Source organism: Mandrillus leucophaeus, unplaced genomic scaffold (assembly GCF_000951045.1).
Source record: "Mandrillus leucophaeus isolate KB7577 unplaced genomic scaffold, Mleu.le_1.0 Scaffold853, whole genome shotgun sequence".
Classification (NCBI taxonomy): Eukaryota; Metazoa; Chordata; class Mammalia; order Primates; family Cercopithecidae; genus Mandrillus; species Mandrillus leucophaeus.
This window is the reverse complement of record NW_012109286.1, coordinates 1255437-1276150: the sequence shown is the minus strand read 5'-3', so window position 1 is coordinate 1276150 and position 20714 is coordinate 1255437.

Sequence of the window (20714 nt, the reverse complement as noted above, 5' to 3'; positions counted from 1 at the left end):
TCTGTGAATAAGGTAATAAATGAATGAATAATCTTATTAAAATGTTTAATAAAAAGAAATTACTTGTGGCCAAATAGGTATGGTAGGCACTTCAAATTGAGCACTTTTAAATGTCATGGCAATCTTGCAAAGTAGGTATTATTATCTACCTTTTACAAATAAAGAAACTGAGACTCAGAAAGATGAATGATTTTCCTGCAGCCACAGGGATAGCAAGTGGCAGAATTAGGACTGGAAGCCAGGTCTGTTCCTGATTCAAAGTGTACTGCAAGAGCGGCAAAGGAATCTCCATATGTGTCCAGGCAGAGTGGTTTTACAATCCATGCAAACTTCTATCACTGTACTTATTACATAACTTGTATTTTTTCTTATTTTACTTTAAGTTCTGGGATATATGTGCCGAATGTGCAGGTTTGTTACATAGGTAGACATGTGCCATGGTGGTTTGCTGTACCTATCAACCCATCATCTAGATTTTAAGCCCCGCATGCATTAGGTATTTGTCCTGATGCTCTCCCTCCCCTTTCAGGCCCCAGTGTGTGATATTCCCCTCTCTGTGTCCATGTGTTCTCATTGTTCAGCTCCCACTTACGAGTGAGGGCATGCAGTGTTTGGTTTTCTGTTCCTGTGTTAGTTTGCTGAGGCTGATGATTTCCAGCTTCATCCAACTCCCTGCAAAGGACATGAATTCATTCTTTTTCATGGCTGCACAGTATTCTGTAGTGTAATATATGCCACATTTTCTTTATCCAGTCTATCATTGATGGGCATTTGGGTTGGTTCCAAGTCTTGCTATTGTAAATAGTGCTGCAATAAACATACGTGTGCATGTGTCTTTATAGTAGAATGATTTATAATCCTTTGGGTATATACCCAGTAATGGGACACAGCTTGTATGCAACAGTGAGATTTCTTCACTGCCAGCTCTCAACTTTTCTTCTAGACATTTCAGGTTTGCTTTCAGATGCAGGCACATGCACAGATAGTATGGTTACCTCTGTCTTAACACTGTCCTCAGCTCATGTGCACCAAGACCTTCAAATCACCTCTTTGTTTTTTTTTTAAATCAATTTCATGTCTTGTGTCATCTTTCTTCATTATTAAAATAAAGTATGCTTTGAATGAAACCTATCAAAATATTCCACAGAGACTTAGGACACTGAAACAAAATGTCTACTCATTCCTGAACAAAGATTTATTTAAAGATGTATCTAGGTTCTCAGTGAGGCAACATTTGTCAGTGGAAAGGGGAAAGCATGGTATTAGCTGGGTTATGGTTGCTTGAGCTTTTCACAGGAATACACTAACAAGAAGATTATTTGATAAGTTCACATGACCTAAAGCAACGAGATTGCAGCACCTATAAATGAGGTCTGCTTTCAGCAACTGTCCCTTTACTCAAGATAGAGACCAGAAGTCATGGTGGACTTCTTTCTCTCCCTCAACCTCCACATCCTCCTTCAGCAGGTCCTGCTGACATCACCTCCAGAATGCCGCCTGGATCTGGCGTCTCCTCTTCTCCCATCCAACACCACCTCTTACTCCCAGCTATCATCATGTCACACCTGGAGCAGTCCCGGCCTCCTAATTGGCCTAAACAATTCCTCTCTGGACACCCTCCCTTCCATTCTCTACCTGGAAGTCATAGTCATTCTTTCAAACTGCAAACCTGATTGTGTTGCCACCTGTGTAAGCATCCAAAGGCTTTCCATCGACATTGAATCCACACTCCGTACTTCGTGTCCAAGGTCAGGCTCTGCTGCCCCTGGACCTTGTCTCCGCTACAGGTTCTGACAGTGTCCGCTGCATGCTCCGCTGTGGTATAAGAAGCTGGTGTTATTCCTACTGGCAGCAGAAGCAGCTCACCTTACACTTGCCTGCTTCACGCAGTGGTTCACTTCATGACCTTCTCAGGCATCAGATTTTCTAGCCCTGGTCAAGGTGGTTTTAAAAATCCACCTGGATTCTGGTATTGGTAGATTTTCTTTTGGTATTGGTGGGGTCTTCCCCAACCCTCCCTCTATGCTCTGAGAACTTAGACAAAGACATTTTAAAGTCCCACACCCTGCATTGCTGGGTGTGCTGCCCTTAAGTCAATTTAGACCTTGCCCCCATCCTGACACACAGGTTTTCCCCTCAATCCCCTTCCAGCTTCCAGACTGTGGCTGCCTGTCTATGGCCCTGATTACAGAACCCACCTGGAGATTTTGGCCTCCTCACTAGTAAGATTTCCTTGGCACTCACCTTCAGTTTCTAAATCTGATCTTCTCTAGAACTTCTAAACACTGGAGTCGACTCTCCTTAATCTCAGGATGCCACTACCTTTTTAAAGCTATTCAACCTTTTTTTCTTAATGGTTTTTAAAATGTTCTTAGATATACCTACTACTATGTATAAGAGCAAATTTATTTCAACTGCTAAAAGTTATTGTTATAATTAGGTAAAGAGATACCATTCTCAATATTAACATAAAATTATATTTTACAACATATGTGAAGATGAAAGCTTTTATTAAAGCATGCTCTGTTTTGTTTCCTATGGATGAAATTAATTTAAGACTATATTTCTGTTGCTAAAGTGGTACTAAATGTAAGTGATATTAAGGTAGTATTTGTTTTCAATCCCCAGCTGAGACATTGATTTATACATATTTTGTGAATTTTACCTAGATGTATGTTTTAAAAAACTGAAATCAATTTAAGTTAAAATAGTATGACTTAATTTCAAAATACATAAACTAATATTACTGGATTAATACATAATTAATGACTTATTTGAAAACAGGAAGTTTCTACTCTCTTATTTTGGATTAAAGTAAAAAAAGATCCTTAAAATTTTAAAAAGTAATAATAAATCACAAAGCCAGATAATCTTCAAAAGCCTTCCAGAAATTTGAGAGAGTCTGAAAAATTGCCTAGTAACAAATGCCTAGAATCTAAAATAGTGGACTAATTTAGTTCAATTTTATCTACATTTTATTTAATCTCTTCTTCTAGTGAAACCTGACACAGAGCTCAGCGTGTCTGCCACAGGCGGCCCACGAAACACGTCTTACTCGCACGCCATCTCCATGAAGATCATCAGCTCCCTAGGGATAGTATCCCCTTAGGTGATTTATTCCAATATATTCTCAAGTTTGATCTCAGCTGTCACTCAAAAGGACCAAGAAGACTTCCAAAATTAAAAATTAGAACCCAATTAATCTCCAGCATAACGTCAACACGTTTCATATTTCCCTCAGTGAGCCAAGAAATTTTGGAAGGTGACATCATGTCTGCAAAAATGTCACACCCGGCAGGAAAGATTCTTTGACTAATTAGAGTAGCCCTTTGAGGTGATACTATGCAGAAAAAGTGTTGAAAATGTACAGTTGTCCAAAAAGGGATACGGTGGCTCACTTTTCTTCCATGATACACAGTATTTGAGATTCATTGCTCAAGAACTTACAATCTCATGAAATCGTTCTGGTTTGGGGGACTTAGGCCACATAGATTATAAAAACACATATTTTTCTGCTTTCCAGGACATTATATCAATGAGAACAGTGAGAAAACAGATTAATAACTGCAGATAAATTAAATGTAGACAGTGGTTATTATCATTGTAGGAAAGACCATGGAATTCTTGGCTTATTGCAGTTACAGAGGGCTGAGCACAAATCAGTATCTCCTTTCATGCTAATTGCTCCTGTGAGGAGGCTGAAGAAATCATTCTTTCTTAAATGCAGTTAAAAATACAGCTTCTTGAATCCCAATAAGATGTTATATTGTGATTCATTTAAAAATTTATCAGTTTTTGGTTGAAAAACATTAGAAGTTTATCAAAATGATATTAAACAGCATAAATATTATGTTAAAGACTTTGCTTCATGTTCATCTCCTTGGAAAAACAAACACGAAATAAAGACAAGTTAATATAGGAAATCTTTTCTTTCTCTTAAAACCTGTTCTCTATTACAGGAATATGCCCCAAAACCATGTCCCAATCACAAAATCCATCTCATTCTTTTAAGAAAACAAATATACTTTGAAAAATAGCATGCATTCATATTTTAAAAGCTTAAATAATTCATAAAATATACATTATACGTTCTTCCCTTAGTTATCTCATTCTTTTACTGAGACTTGTTTGTAGATCACTCCCAAATTTGGGTATACAGATGCCCGAACCACTTTCTAAAATTTGGTCCACCTTCCCAGCCACCTGGTAACATGTAAGCCCCTCTGCCCTGCCCACACCCCGTCTCAGCACGGTCACAGAGAAACTCCACGTCTTTCCCAAACCTGCTTTTTTCTCCGAAGTTCCTATCACATTTTTTCCCCAAAACTCAGGCTGAACATCTAGTCAACTTGAATTGTGATTTCATGGTATCTCTTATTCATCTTCTCCTTGTCTGCAGACCACGTTCTTGTTTCAGGCCCTTGGTGCATGCTATGTTTTGGCTCAATAATGAGAGTGTTCCCTAGAGTCTCACTAACTCCACTCCTTTCCTGCTGTAATCAATCGTACCCATCTCTTCCAGGTCATCTTCAAATAATCGAATCTCTGTCCATTTACTTGCATAAGCATTTACTGGCTCACCCATGTGCTGACACATGGCCCAAGTTCATTACCACAGCCCCTCAGGCTGTGTAGACTGTAGACTGTTTCCCATGACTTCCCTTCATGGAGTGGAAGACACAATTTCTTACATTGTTTTCCTTCTGTGGCTGGTTCAAAGCCCTTCCTCGTCATCTGTATATCCACATTCTGCACTCCTGCCAAGCCCCTCTCGAAGCCAGCTTTTCCACTAAGCTTCCAGTCTTCAGCAACTCCCTTTTCGGAACTGAAATATCAACTACATGGTGCCACCTCTGTCAGTTAACATTTCCCATCATGTCCAGTAGTCATTTCTGTATTTATCATATCTCCTTCCCCCAACCAGAAACTAAACTTCTTGAAGGACAGCATCTTATCATGTATTATCCCCATTTATCTTGAGAACTAAAATAAAGTACTTAATAAATTGCAGAGTGTTTGCATTTCACATATTATGGATAGTGCATTTTTTTTTACTTTTAGCTATAATAAGGAATTATAAACTAAATATTGTTTCATATAGAGGAAGTTGATTTTTCAAAGTTTGTCTTGTCAGAAATGGTCTTTATTTTCTTTGCAGAAATAAAGACACCTGCAGTGCCTTAACTGTTCAGCTGTGATAACTAGGAAACCCACTGATAATTTCACATAAAACTCAGGGTATTTGGTCTACCCAGGTCTTCACTTGTACTTATCATGCAAGAATACTTTGACAGAGCATGACCTTAAAATTATGAGATTGATATCACAAGTCAAATGAGAAAACCGAAATCTTATTCAATGGATAAACAATGTATCAAAAGACAGCAAAACACAACCACATGAAACACAACCACAACCGCATTATGTGAAGAATGAAAATATATTGGCTAGAAACAGCCACATGTGAAGGAAATGAGATACTAATATATTAACATATGGGTTCAGATACATCATGTAATAATAGAATTGAAGTAGATTCTAACAATCATTATCAATCATTCTCTCCATTTAGCGAGTGTTTCCCAAAAACCTGAGGAATCATCATCAAACCTGTCATGGAATATTTTTTACGATAAGGAGCCAGCAACCTTTAGAGCAGCACTTTTTGATACTTTTATAATTTAAACAGTTGTCAGTGTCATAATTACATACTTGAAGACTGATCAAACTTTTGTCTCTGGTCCCCTATCTTTAGAGAAAAGTGCACTTCCACTAAAACACCTTCACAACAATCAAGACAGTGATTATATTTACCCAAATTATTGCTTAGGCACGACACGCCCTCCCTTCTTCAGTGTTATTAGATGACACCCACCAGCATCCTAGTCATGGCTCCCTAACATACATCGATTCTGTTCATTCATTTAGCACACATTTCTGAGGGGTTGGTATATGCAAGCATTGAGTTCCAACCTGAAGGGGAGACAAAGATGGACAAGGTAATTTACTTGCAAAGTAATCTTCTTTATTTCTATGTCATGACTCCATAGTATGTGCACTGGGAATCTTGGATCATTTGTTTTTGTCTGGACAATTGCAGGTATGACAGCCAACTTTGAATTATGCAAGTTTGACAATTTCTCCAAAAATGTGCCATTGGCCGAAAGTTCCAAGAAAAACTAATATTCCATATAAAATCCCAGTGAATATTTTAAGCATGTCTTATATATTTAAACAAAGAATACATTGCTTGGTATGTGTGTGTGGCCTGGACAGAAAGTAAATACACAAAGGCTATCTTTTAATATTACATATGATAAGGTCAAAAGCAACGTGCCATGTGTTCATTCCTGATTTTGATTTGACCACCTGTACTGTGAGAGGGAGTCCAACAGTTGGCAAAAAGAGTCAATTTGAGCATAAGAAAACATCCAAGTGTGGCTAGGTTTTGCAGAGGAAGGGACGTTTTCCAAGGATCACATAATATGATATGTGTACCCACTCTTGGGGATGGAAACCAGTTATATATTCTGGCTTTTACTATTTTCCTAAGCCAAAGCAGAGATGTGATGAGTCCAACTCATAAAAATTCAGGAGAACATATATATATATTTCTTAACAGATGTGGTGGCCTGCTATTTCAAACAGTTGAATTAGAGCAACTTGGAGTGTAAACCCACTTCTCTGACCACCTCTCTGTGACCAATCGCATAATGATTTTAATTACCGCTGCATAAGTGGAAACTATAGAACAATTATTTGGGTCTTATCACAGTGTTCGCTGCTACTACTAGCTTTCCTCACACAAAGTATATATGTAACAAGTGAGGCTTTGCACTTTACACTTTCACTGGCCTAATTGCCCTGTCCTCAAAAGATCCGATCTGAATGCTGTTCCCAGCTTCCCTGACACACCCAACGCCAGGTAAGCATTCTTTACTCATTTCCAGCCCTTCTCCCTCCTACAACATAGCAAGGAGTGATCTGATAAACTCACAGAGTGGTATTAATGATTTACAATCCATCCCAGCAGCGTTTGCATTTTTATAGGGGTCAAATGTTTAAAACGTTCATCTCTTGTGGTGGAATTTCAGGCATGATTGGCAGCACGGACCTGAAGACTGTAGTCTCAGCCCCTTCAAGTCTTGGCCCACAGACAGCTCTCTAGTTTGCCTGCAAGTAAGGACAGCTCTGAAGATTGTTGTTCTGTGTGATTCCTAAGATGAAAACAGTTATTTTAGGTGCCTGGGTTATAAGGATGGGAGAACAGATAAACACGTTCAATTGCTCCATAGTGTCTGTATCACTAAAATGCCCCATCTCCTCCCTCTCCTTCCTTCCACAAAGCTGCGGGGCGTTCTTTGCTGATAGTGAACGTTTCTAAACAGCCAGATTGTCAGCGCAGTTGCCTATAGAGGCCTGTGACTGGCACTCTGGCCTCTATAGTTTTTAAGGACTCCATAGACAAACTTGATGCACAGACAGACTGAGGACTACCCTGCTGGGGAGTTCACATTTTCCTCCTGTTATGGTTCTTGGTAGACTTTGGGTGGCTGAATTTGATCTGTGAATGAGGTTCTCCAGGAGCCAAATACCCTGGTTGAACTCATAACTCCATGAGCCGAAATCATCCACTGACGCACTCACCGGACAGTGTCCTGGCCACTATTGTTATAACCCACCTGTTCTGAATTGTTCTGACTTTTAAAAACCACAGTACTTGTGGAAGAGAGGCACCAATTGCTGGTCTTCTGACACAAACAGCTAAGAGCAAACGTCACTTAAGAGGAATAGGAAAAAGATGAAGACAGAAATAAATGAAATTAATATGATCTCAATACATAAACTAAGTCACATATTAATAAAAGCAAGATACCCATTCAACACATAAAATAGTAACTTCCAGAGGGCGAGGCTGCCAGGGTTTGTGTTGTCCCTGGCTATGAAAGGGAGGATTTCTTCCCATTTCCTTCCCCTTCTTCCTTACAGTCTGTTCTCCAAATGGAAGCCAAAGTGATACTTCCAATATGGAACTAGATTATGGCTTAACTTTGCTCAAAGCTTCCAGTGGCTCCTTATTGTTCTCAGACTAAATATTGAGCCTTTCTCCCGGAAGGCCCTACTTGATCTGGCCGAGCTATCTCTTTAGTTTCATCTCCAGCCTCTCTCCCTAGAGTGCAGGGGCCCGGCACCTGGACTTCCACGCTGTTCCGCAAGAAATCACTCTTTCTCCTGCCTCACGGCCCTTGCATTTCCTGTTTATTCTGCCGCAGCCTTAAGGCTTAATCTAATCAGCTGTTAGATTCAGTCTTCTGTTCAAATGTGACTTCATCACAGGACTTTTCTTGACCAGTCTATATGAAACAGCCCTCCCTGCTTCTCACTCTGATTTATTTTTCTTCTTAGCACTTAACTCCAGCTAACATCGGTTGTGTATCTTCTATTTCTCTCCCAGCAGAATTCGAGAGCAGGAACCATGACTCTTGTTCGCTTGCTGTATCTTTAAGGCACGGAACAATGTCCAACACATGGTTGGTGTTCCACAATAGTTGTTAATAAAACAGTGAATAAAATGACCATTATCGTATGCCTGACTAATGCATAATTTCACTTTTAACCCTTACAATGATTTTGCAAGTAGGTGTCATTAACCCCAAACTCAGAAAGGTTAAGAAATTTGCCCGAAGTAATAAACAAATACTGAAACAATAATAAAAATGTCAGTGTGCCAGTCCCCAAAGTCCAGAGCCTGGTTCACCACACTCTGCTGACTAATACAGAGAAAAGAAAAATCACAAGACATTTATGCAAATGCAAACATATCGGTAAAATATGCTTCTGTTTATTATGTATATAAACCTCCAAAGGAAGACTGAAAGCTATTTGAAATTGTAAGGTTTCGCAGAACCTTCTATAGAATCTTGGGTCTAAACTGGTTTATAGCTTTCCAAGGAAAAGAAAGATTGCTTGCAATCAGGGAGCCTTAAGAGCCCACTTTGTTTTCAGAAGGGAAAGAATAAAACAAGAATAAAACAGAAAGAAAAAGACAGAATAAAAGGAAGGAAAAAAAAAATACTTCCCCTACCAGATGCACTGAAACAGAACTGTCAAATGCAGCAAAATCTTGTAAAATGTTCCTCTGCTGTAGGCCATAGAATAGAACTGTAATAAACTCTGACCCATAAAAAGTCATGTAAACATTATAACCTGTTTTTACTAGCCCTTTAAGCACGGGGAGCAATTGATCTAAAACAGCTTGGCTCTCTTTGGTTCCCAAGTCTCCATGAGAACCCAGCCTCCAACATGGGTGTTCAAATGCCTCTGGCACCGAAAGCCAAAAATAGGAACGAGCTAGAAAATTGTAGCTATTTAGCCATTTGCCCTGGGCAGATGTTTGATATTTCCAAGAGCAAAACAGCCAAAAGGAAAACTCCCGAAGAAAAGTACCTTTGCAATACCTGTTGCCATGGAATTATTTAATCGACATCCTGTGTCCATAAGCAAAATAAATATCCATGTCATCCTCAGCTGCTGGTTTTAGATGTCGCTAGAAATCACACTAAGAAAGTTTTTCATGCAGTGAAAGTAGTCATATCAATGCCTCAGGACAGATGAGGTCTGACTGTCTCCCTACGGCTAAAATGCTTTACCATATGAAATATGAATGTGGAAAAATTCAAGTAAGATTTTTACAGGTGTCAACATGCACACTCATTCTATTACATATTTGTGGAATGCTAGCTAAGCTGGCCTTGCAAATATCTTTTTCTTCTACATTCCTAGAATCTATAGGGAGAGCTAGGGGAAATCAGGCAGGAAGCCCAGCGGTGCCTCAGCAGATTGTAAATTGTGACATCTTTCTGATCTTGTTTTTGATCGTCCTTCCAAGGGATTGAGTGTCTGAATTTGTCTCAGCTCCAAAGCGGATGGTCTTGGCTAAGAGCAGATGGGGACAATCGTTAATTAAAGGCTCACTGAGGTGGACTCGCTCACCGTGGCTGAACGGTCTCATGATGCATCGATCGCTGCCCGTTTCCGCGATGGCCTCATGGGCCGCCACTCTGTAGCTTCACATTGTGGATGAATTGACTGACTCAGTTCAGCAGTTCAGTGCAGTTCAGCAAACACACTTTTCCTACCTGCCTGTAAAGAGCCAAGGACTTTGCTACACGTGGGTGAGTGACAGAAACCCAACTCTCAAGGAACTTAGAAAAATCTAGTTGTTGTCCCAGGTCAGGACTGGAACCTGCTGCCGATTCAGACACTCTGGGAGTACTGGACAAAGAAAGGCAGTTTCTCATATTCTCAATATTTGATACCAGAAACAGAGATGTTAAAAGTGCTTGCTAAGTAGTCCCAGTAAATTCTTATTAAGTGAAAAACGTAAAGTGAAATTAGAAATGAGTTTTTTTTCTTATTCTAACTTATGAATTGCAAGAATTTTCTAAAATCCTGAGAAAAACATCAAAATTTTTGTCTAATATATGTGTTTTACATAAATACATGTATGAATAAATTTCTTAATTGAGATAGTGATTTTCCCTAAGGAAGATGTATATTTCAGATTTTAAAAACTAGTGGAAACCTGAATGTGTCTCTATTTTTTTTTTTAAGCACACTGACAATTTAGCAACATGCCTTACTGGATTTGAAGGGGGAAAGTATTTCTTTACACCTTCCGGAATCCCACAAGCACTGCCTGGGGGCTTAACCAGAAACAGAAAGAAAGATTATATCTTGCATATAAACAGTGTCTATAGATTACTCAAATAGACCAACGCACTTGCTCTTCAAAATAACCCTGGAAAATTAGCTGATTAATGTATCATCTTTGTTTTTAAGATATGCAAAACTGAAGAAAAGTTATTTTTACCAAAATTGCATATACAGCCAGGTCCTCAAACTCTTAATGTTCTTTTTAACATGGCAAATTAGATTGTAGACAATCCTGGTCCCTCATTTCTGGTCCTGCCTACCCTTTTCTTTTCTGACCATTCTTCTTGAACAAAAGCAAGTGAAGCAAAGGTGGCACCTCCTCAGAGAGGATAGCTTCCGCCTAGAACACCACCACTTAAAGCACAGCATGGGCCAGGCACAGTGGCACACGCCTGTAATCCCAGCACTTTGGGAGGCCGAAGCGGGTGGATCACCTGAGGTCAGAAGTTCGAGACCAGCCTGACCAACATGATCAAACCCATCTCTACTAAATACAAAAAAATGAGCTGGGTGTGATGGTGTGTGCCTGTAACCTCAGCTACTTGGGAGGCTGAGAAGGGAGAATCACCTGAACCTGGGAAGCAGAGGTTGCAGTGAGTCGGTATCATGCCACTGCATTCCAGCCTGGGCGACAGAGCAAGACTCCATCTCAAATAAATAAATAAATAAATAAATAAATAAATAAAGCATAGCCCCATATTCTAGCTAATCGTAATGGGCATCATTACTTCTATTTTCTCAAAATAAAGAAGCTGTAATATATTTGTCATCGTATTTGCATTTTGATGACAGCTCAAAGTAAGAATTCGGAGAGTTAATAATGAAAGTCAAGTAAAAATAATTAGCTGTCATACACTGAGAGTTTGCTCTGTACTAGGCACAAATAAAAATGCTTTTCCTGAACCTCAATGAAACTTCACAACACACATGTGAAATAGGTAACACAATTATTCCCATTCTACAGCGGTGGGAACTGAGGCACACAGAGCTTAAGTAACTTGTCTGGAGCCCCACAGTCAAAAAGTGGTGAGAAGAGCAGACTCTGTGCTCCAGTTCTTAATCTCTACACAGTCCTGAAAGCACCATGCCCAAGAAGCATAGACTAGTAATCGTCAGACATACATCAATATATTAATTTGTACAAATAGGTTGAGACTGAGCCTAAGAACATTTAGGATTAAATACATGCCTGAGGCCTTTTTTCTCTGCCATGGGGGGAAAAATGTGTCAGGGAATCTGGGAGCAGAGACGTTCTCTATGCAAATTGAGTTCCACATAAGTTGGAAATGAGAAAGGAGAACTACAGGAGGCTGAGGATGAAAAAGCAGCAGGGACAGGAAAGAGAAGTAGGCCAAGAGAGAAGCCCTGGATTCCACGGCAAGACCCCCTTGCCATTTTAACAGACTCCCTGTTAACAACATTCATCCTGCAATGGCAAGGTGGCAGCCCTGGGGAAGAAGAGTTGAACCCGGCAGGTACTTCTCTCCCTTTTTCAGGGTTACTCTTCCTAGCACAGAAAAACAGTGCTTCTCAGTAATTACTCAACCCCATTCTACACATAGAACCGTTAAAATTTGTTAAAGAAGAATATTACTTCTATCCTCCCACTGGGTATGATTTAAATTCTTAGGAAAAGAGAAATATATCATCATCCCTATCAAACATAAAGAAGTTGTATTAGTCCATTCTCACGCTGCTATTAAAGGCATACTGAGACTGAGTAATTTATAAGGAAAAAGTGGTTTGATGGACTCACAGTTAAACATGGTTGGAGAGGCCTCACAATCACGGGAGAAGGCATAGGAGGTGCTAAGGCATGTCTTACATGGCTGCAGGCAAGACAGAATGAGATCCAATTGAAAAGGGAAACCCCTTATACAGCCGTCAGATTTCATGACACCACTACCATGAGAACAATATGGGGGAATCCACTGCCATGATTCAATTATCTCCCACAGGGTCCCTCCCCCAACACTTGGGAATTATGGGAGCTGCAATTCAAGGTGAGATTTGGGTGGGGACACAGCCAAACCATATCATTTCACCCCAGCCCCTCTCCAATCTTATGTCCTCACATTTCAAAACCAGTCATGCCTTCCCAAAGTCCCCCAAAGTCTTCATTGATTTCAACATTAACTCAAAAGTCCACAGTCCAAAGTCTCATCTTAGACAAGGCAAATCTCTTCCACCTATGAGCCTATAAAATCAAAAGCAAGTTAGTTACTTCCTAGGTACAATGGAGGTAGAGGCATTGGGTAAATACACCCATTCCAAATAGGAGAAATTGTCCAAAACAAAAGGGCTACAGGTCCCATGCAAGTCCAAAATCCAGTAGGGCAGTCATTAAGCCTTGAAGTTCCAAAATGTTCTCCTTTGACTCCATGTCTCACATCCAGATCACACTGATGCAAGAGATAGGTTCCCATGGTCTTGGGCAGCTCTGCCCCTGTGGCTTTGTAGGGTATAGCCCCTCTCCTGGCTGCTTTCACAGGATAGCATTGAGTACTTCTGGCTTTTCCAGGTGCATGGTGCAAACTGTTGGTAGATCTACCATTCTAGAGTCTGGAGGATGGTGGCCCTCTTCTCACAGCTCCAGTAGGCAGTGCCCCAATGGGGTCTCTTTGTGGGGGCTTTGACCCCATACCTGAAACTTGGTAATTTATAAAGAAAAAGTAGTTTAATCGACTCATAGTTACACATGGCTGAGGAGGCCTCACAATCATGGCAAAAGGATAAAAGCACATCTCACATGCTGACAGGCAAGAGAGAACGAGAGTCAAGGAAAAGGGGGAACCACTTATAAAACCATCAGATCTTGCGAGACTTTTTCACTACCATGAGAACAATATAGGGGAATCCACTGTCCCATGATTCAATTATCTCCCACCAGGTCCTTCCCACAACACACAGAAATACAATTCAAGATGACATTTGGGTGGGGACACAGACAAACCATATGAGAAGTGATTGAGAAGTTTCGGAATACAAGCAACCCAATTATTTGTAACTCCATGCAGGAAAGTTACAAATGACCTATCTATGGTTCTTTCTTTCCCAAGGCCACAAAGGTGTAATACCTTAACATGAGACAACATTCTGGGCCCATGGTGATATGGTTTGGATCTGTGTCATCACCCAAATCTCATGTTGAAATGTAATCCCCAGTGTTGAAGGTGGGACCTGGTGGGAGGTCATTGTATCATGGAGGCGCATCCCTCATGGATGGTTTATCATCATCCCCCTAGGTGCTGTGTAGTGAGTGAGCTCCCGTGAGATCTAGCTGTTTACGGTGAGTAAGTTCTCATGAGATCTCTTCTTCCTCCTGCCCTGGCCATGGAAAGGGCTCACTCCCCCTTTGGCTTCTGCCATGACTGGAAGCTTCCTGAGACCTCCCCAGAAGCAGAAGCTGCTATGCTTGCTATACAGCCTGCAGAACTGTGAGCCAGTTTCTTCTGTTTTTTAAATAAATTACCCAGTCTCAGGTATTTCCTTACAGCAGTGTGAGGATGGGCTAATACACGTGGTATTGTGTGTTTATGTTTGCTTTTGCATCTTTGTAAAGCAGTTGTTAGGCTTTCCAAAGCATCAGAACAAATGATGTGAGCAATCTCATTCAGGAAGGCTCTCAGAGGCAGTGGACAGAGCACACTAGAGATGTGTGGATGTTGTGTGTGGTTCCAAAAGTCACTGAGCTGGGATGCCAACAGGGACAAGGACCCAGACTGTGCCAAGTCAGAGTTATTGTATCCAGTTATGAGGGGAGCCTGTGCGGAACCCTGAAGGAACCTTCCTTTGAGTGGAGGCTTGAAGCCTGTTCACCTTTGACCTCAAGGAGAACATGGACAACAAGAGCCACAAGAGGATGTGTAGACAAAGCCCATTCATATTTGACTGGCCCAAAGAAATCTGGTATCTTGGTGTTTTGGCCAATGACCATATTGCCATTAAAAAGTTCCACAGATCGTGTACACCCAACACTTCAGATAAGTGCCTGAAGTAAATCAGGGTTTACATGAAAACATTGCTTGACATATTTTTTTGGTATGTTTTCTTTTTTCTCTTTTCTTTTTTTTTTTTTCAGACAGAGTCTTCCTTTGTTGCCCAGGCTGAAGGGCAGTGGTCTGATCTCAGCTCACTACAACCTCCGCCTCCTGGGTTCAAGTGATTTTCCTGCCTCAGCCTCCCGAGTAGCTGGGATTACAGGCGCCTGCCACTACACCTGGCTAATTTTTGTATTCTTAGTAGAAACAGGTTTTCACCATGTTAGTCAGGCTGATCTGGAACTCCTGACCTCAGGTGATCTGCCTGCCTCGACTTCCTAAAGTGCTGGGATTACAGGAGTGAGCCACTTGGTCCTGCCAGTGTGTTTTCAATTTTTTGTGCATCCTGGATCATTTTTCAAGTTAACCTGGGTCTCACCAGTGGTTAAAAATGAAATCTCAATCCTGCCCTTCCCTGGGAATTGGCCATAGGAGGGGTGCCCTGCTGTCTCTGAATCTCAGCACGTGTGAAACATCAACACGTACAGGCTGAGGACATCCACCACTTGCTCACAGCTGGAAATGTGGCCAGACTGGGCTCCCAGAAAGTGGGGAGGAATGTGTTCATCTCCCTTCTCCATAATCCATGAATCAACAGAATTTAGAGGGCAGTGACGTACAGTCAGGTGAGGTAGCGTTATCTTCCCATTTAGCACCTCAGTTAGCAGTGGAGTGGAGTCTTCTCACCTCTCCATTCACGTTGGTTATTAGTAAGACTCAACAGATATCCAGCTGTGTCTTTACAGGAGAACAGTGAAAAGTGAAGAAAAAATAAGGGCTAACACTAGGTGTTTACTAGGCCACAGACACTATTCTGAGAGCATTACATCCATGAACTCATAGGGACATCTACCATTCCTCCCCAAAGAGATCCAGGACTTTAAAGAAAATTCAAGGTAACGTCCAATCTACTATGCTCAGTTCTCTGTGTACATGTCCCCTTGTGTTAGGGTTAGTGGGATACCACCGCCTCAGATGATTTAGAGAAAAATTCTAGGAATTCATTTCTAATTAGAGTCATAAAATTTAGATGCCTCTCTAGGTTTAATGTGTTGACTAAAATAATAAGAACTTTCACAGCTTACGATAAGGTAAATCACCACCTTAATCCTAGGAAATAGCTAAATAGTAAAATAAACAAAACCCTTGATGGGGAATAAATGTCATATATGAGCAATGACCTAAAGTCAGGGATAATTCCAGCAGGCCCAAGGCTGGCCTCACAGGGTGGAGGTTACCTTTGGAAGGGAATAGAAAGACAGATTAGGAGAGGCAGATTCAGCCATTATGCAGGTCTTGAAGTTACTGGGATCAGTAACTTCTGACCATCCCTTTTGGGATGAGTAGGCAGTGACTCTGCAAGTGTGTTCAACAGATGACCAATCTGCCCCAGGGTTTCTGGAAGAATCAATTGTATTGACAGCGTTGCTAATTGAAGAGCAGTTATTCTATAGCACAGCTGAATTGGTGTGATCAAACATAGAGACTGGGCAGACTGGCTGGGCTCTTATGCTGCAAGACATAATCCCAGAACATTGCAAAATGGGCACTTTCATACGATTTTATATCGCTAGAGCCTGGCAGTAGAAATGAATCAAACGAAACAGCAGGAACCTGAAAATATTGTTTGTTCAATTGAAAAGCAGCCTGGAATTTACTCCCACATAGTCTACTCACCTGAAAGCACAGTCCCGTAATCACCATGTTTACACTGCCTGTCTGTACTTACATGATACTGCAGCTCACAGCTCAGAACTGCTCACACCCCCAGTACTTCCAGCCCAGCATCCAGGCCTTTTCATCTCCCGTCAATTATCTCTACCTTAGTTTCAACAGCTTAGCAAGCTGAGTTCTTGAGACGCAGAGTGGCTTTATCAGAATAACTCCAAGTGCGCAGAGAACGACAGAGAGACAAGAGGAATGCTTCTCAGACTTACTGGTTTCCTCCAGGGATTTGCTTGACTCTAATTATTGGAAGACCTCCAGGGGCCAAGACTGCCTGGGCTTGTCAAGGGATTCCTCTTTCTACCAGAGGACACCACCACCCAGACACTAAATCAGATGAGAGCTAACATTTTCATAGCAATAAATCTCTGGAACAAAAGAATGAGTTGGAAAACCTTCATTGCATTCTTTTTTGGTGGAAAGAAATTATTTATAAGAACTAAATTAGGTAGAGCAAAAATTTAGTAAATTTTTTTCTACTCCCTATTTTTCTCACTTCTATGCTAGTAAAAGCAAATTCCTTTTATAGTCTGCAATTTCTTTCTTTTGTTTCTGTGTGTGCTATTGAGTTATTGTTTTCGCTGTGTTGGAAAGTTTTTTCAGAAAACCCTCTTTTGAATATCAGATTTTTAAGTCTAAAATCTGGCATAGAAGATAACAAATGCTTTTGTTTTTAGGTATCACAAGACGCTCAGATGTTTCGGGAATATGTGATCACAGTTTCAGGGACAGTTCTTTTAAAAATAATATAAAATCAAGAGAGTTATTTTCAAATTTATGTTCAGTTCTTAGAATCGGGCTTCCTGTAAGGTGGTCTCACCTTTATTCCCCTCTCCAGCTACTCTGACAGTGTGTGCTCAGGTTTGGAGCTCCCTAACTGAAGTCCAGGGCAGAAGAGGGGTACCTGTTTCTCTTCCTCCTCAGAGCGTTTCTCATTCTGTGACGAGAGAGCAAGAGGAAAGCATCAAATTAAATGGACTTACATTAGAGCAAAATTAATTAATACACAACTCAATGCTTAACTTGCATCCAAAGTATTTGTAGCCTTAGAAGACAGTGTGAACCTAAATATTGACAATGAAATACCTGGAAAGAGGTTCATAAAAAGACACTAAAACTCCTGTTAACATAAATTAAAGGGCATAGATGATGCCTTTCTCAACGGTATGTACAGTTAATCCTCCAGACACCTTATATCCCAGTCCAACCAAAATGTCACAGGTATGTTTGCAAAAACCAAGCTCTCGATTTTGGCAGGGTGGATTTATTAACCATTCTGCCTTTATAGTAACTGATTAATACCATATAAAAAGCAAATCTTTGTGAAAGCAGCATCCAAGTCTGCAAGTCAAATAAGAACACTTATGCCTGTTCCACATCTTTTTAAAATATTTTATTCTCACACTATTGCTTTTCAAGCTATATAATTAAGCAGTAAAATACAATTGGCTTATAGAACAGTTTCCATATAGATAGGTCCCCGACACATACTGTACCAAAATGATCAAATAAAATAGATGGTATTTTAAACTTTTATGATTAACTTTAATTAAGTTTTGCTTGGCTGTCATATAAAAGGTATTTGAAGTATTAATTGCATTTATTTTGTATTTTTCACATTATTATTTCTTAAGAAATAATATTATATTCAGTCAAACCCATGGTTGTATTCAACTAGCGTTCTATTTGCAAATGCATTGCAATATTTATAGAGTCTAATAGAAAAGGATAATATAACAGGCCATTAAAAACTACACTGTATCAGAGATTCCATCTCTGCTAACACCTTGGGTGGGCTGGCATGAAATACAAATTGTGCTATTAAATCCGGAAAGATTTTAAGAAAATCCGGAATGAATTCTAGCTATTCAAGACTAGCTTTAAATGACTTTTAAAAATAAAGAATCAAACATTTAAATAAGTTAAATATCATCTGTTTAACAGATTGATGTCATGTGAATACATTAGAAACCAGAGAATTTCAGAGCCTAAGACTCACTGCCATTCAATACCACTCATGGGTGTATGGGAAGATTGACATCACAGGGACCCAGAACCAAAACTGATGGGGAAATGGGCTTATTTTTAAGGAATTTCTTTTTCAGTTGAGGCAGGGTGAAGCAGAGAAACAATTATTTGTTGTTTCTTTTTGTTTTAGAACTTCACGAAATTCTGTTTATTAAAGCAGCAAGATCATGTCATTATTTTTAAAAATTAAACCTCTTCATAATTCTTTCTTGACCACCTTTGGGCCTTGGGGAGCTGGGGCTTTCCTAGCTCTTTCTCTGGGCTGGCGTCTAAATCTGGAATTGTGATTATAAAGGAATCAAAAGAACGGCAGGCTACCCCTTGCCAGCCCAAGCTCCTAGAGAAGGATTGCATGGGGAAATCGTTGAAGGAGAGCGAGCTGCTTTGTGAGGTCTCTCTGATGGCTCCTTTCTCTAACACTAGACAGACTCACATCTCTTCCCCAGCCCCTCCTCCAGCTATCTGTCCCACACCCTTGACCTCCTAAGACCTAGCTCCCTTCTGCTAAACACTGAGAAGGTGTAAACTGGAGTTAACGTATCTATGATAAAGTTCCATCTGTGATCCTTGCATAGTCAGAAGAGTGGTTTGGGAGCTGGAGTCCACACAGGCCCCCTGCTGTAGCTGACTGGGCTGCACGTAGTAATTCCAAGTGCCAATTCTCATGTTTATGAAGCCAGTAGCACCCCCTACAGATGTGCAGCACACATCCTACAGCCACACTCAGGTCCCTGCACACACCCTACAGCCACAGTCAGGTCCCTACCCAGAAACCTGCCTGGGGAAAAACAAATAGAGATGCCTAGAGGGCCAGGCCTCCAGTATTCAAGATGCAACCGAAAAGGCCTGATTTTATATCTTCCCTGCCAGATATTTCCTTTGGACGAAGACTCCACAACGAGAAACGTTTGAATACCAAAAATCCTTTTACGGCCTTAGAGGAATAGCAGAGGGAAGAGTTATGAGGCAGCCAGGGCTCTGAAGTTAGACATTTAGGGATGTAGTTTGGCTCCACAGTGCATGAGCTGTGGGGACTACAGGTGCCATTACTATAGAAACGGAAAACTGCCTTCGCCTCTGAGTAAACAAACGGTGTGTGTGTGGCCAAAGACAGGGACTCCTTCCGCACATCGCCTCACCAGCAGCTCAGGCCTTCCCTGGATTCTACTCTCAGCCAGGTGCCAAACTGAGGACTGCTGCAGAGCCAGAGAGAGAGAGGACTCAAGCTGAGCTGGTGGGCTCACACCCATGTCTGACACACCTTGCCCCTCTTATAGCAAGCCGTAAATCTCCTCTTGTTTGAGTAAATGCTAGATGAGGCAGTTATTTTTCCTCTTGGTCAACCCACAAAGAGGAAAATCAGGCCATTCGCAGTGGCTCATGCCTGTAATTCTAGTGCTTCCAGAGACTGGGGCGGGAAAATCACTTGAGATCAGAAGTTTGAGACAAGCCTGGGCAACACAGTGAGACCTCCTTTCTATAAAAATAAAGAAAAGAGGAAAATCAGCTCAAATGTTTCACAAATGAGGACATAGATAAAATAGGAAGTCGGGACATCATCTCTTAGTCAAGTGACTCTCAGGAAGGAAGGAGGTCTGGGAGTTTGCATTGGAACGCACACGTGTGTCCTACAAGGACAGGCATAGTGATTGGTACATGGAATATGCTTCTTAGAGGCTGTGGCTGGAGATGGTTGTGGATGACTGGCCTAGTTCCCAGCAGGGGCGGTTGCCTGTTGGATTCCTAAGTCACATTGGGTAGGAATTTGCCTATTTTTATGTAGTAGACAAAACTTGCTGGAAAGGATAAATATTCAGACAGATAGCAATCTACAGACCAATAGAAACTGCCACACAAAGAATGGTCATAAGTCTAAAATTCATTAAATTAAAAAAAGACACAGCATGCATATCGAGTTGAAAGCTAAGAACCATCTCCTCTGTCCAAACACACTTTGTATGTGGGTATGACATACTTTGTATGGGATATGACATACAAAAACACACAATGATGTGTGTCTTTGTACATTTGCAGTGAACTTTAAGTTTAATACTGGAAACTTTTTAAATATAAGCACAAATTAGTTTTCAGTCTTCAGTTAGGAAAAAAAAAAAAGTAAACAGGTCCAATATGGAAATTCAAGGCAAACAGCAAGAGAGAAGTTCCAAGTGCCAAAGATGGGAGATTCAATAAACAGTCAGCCGT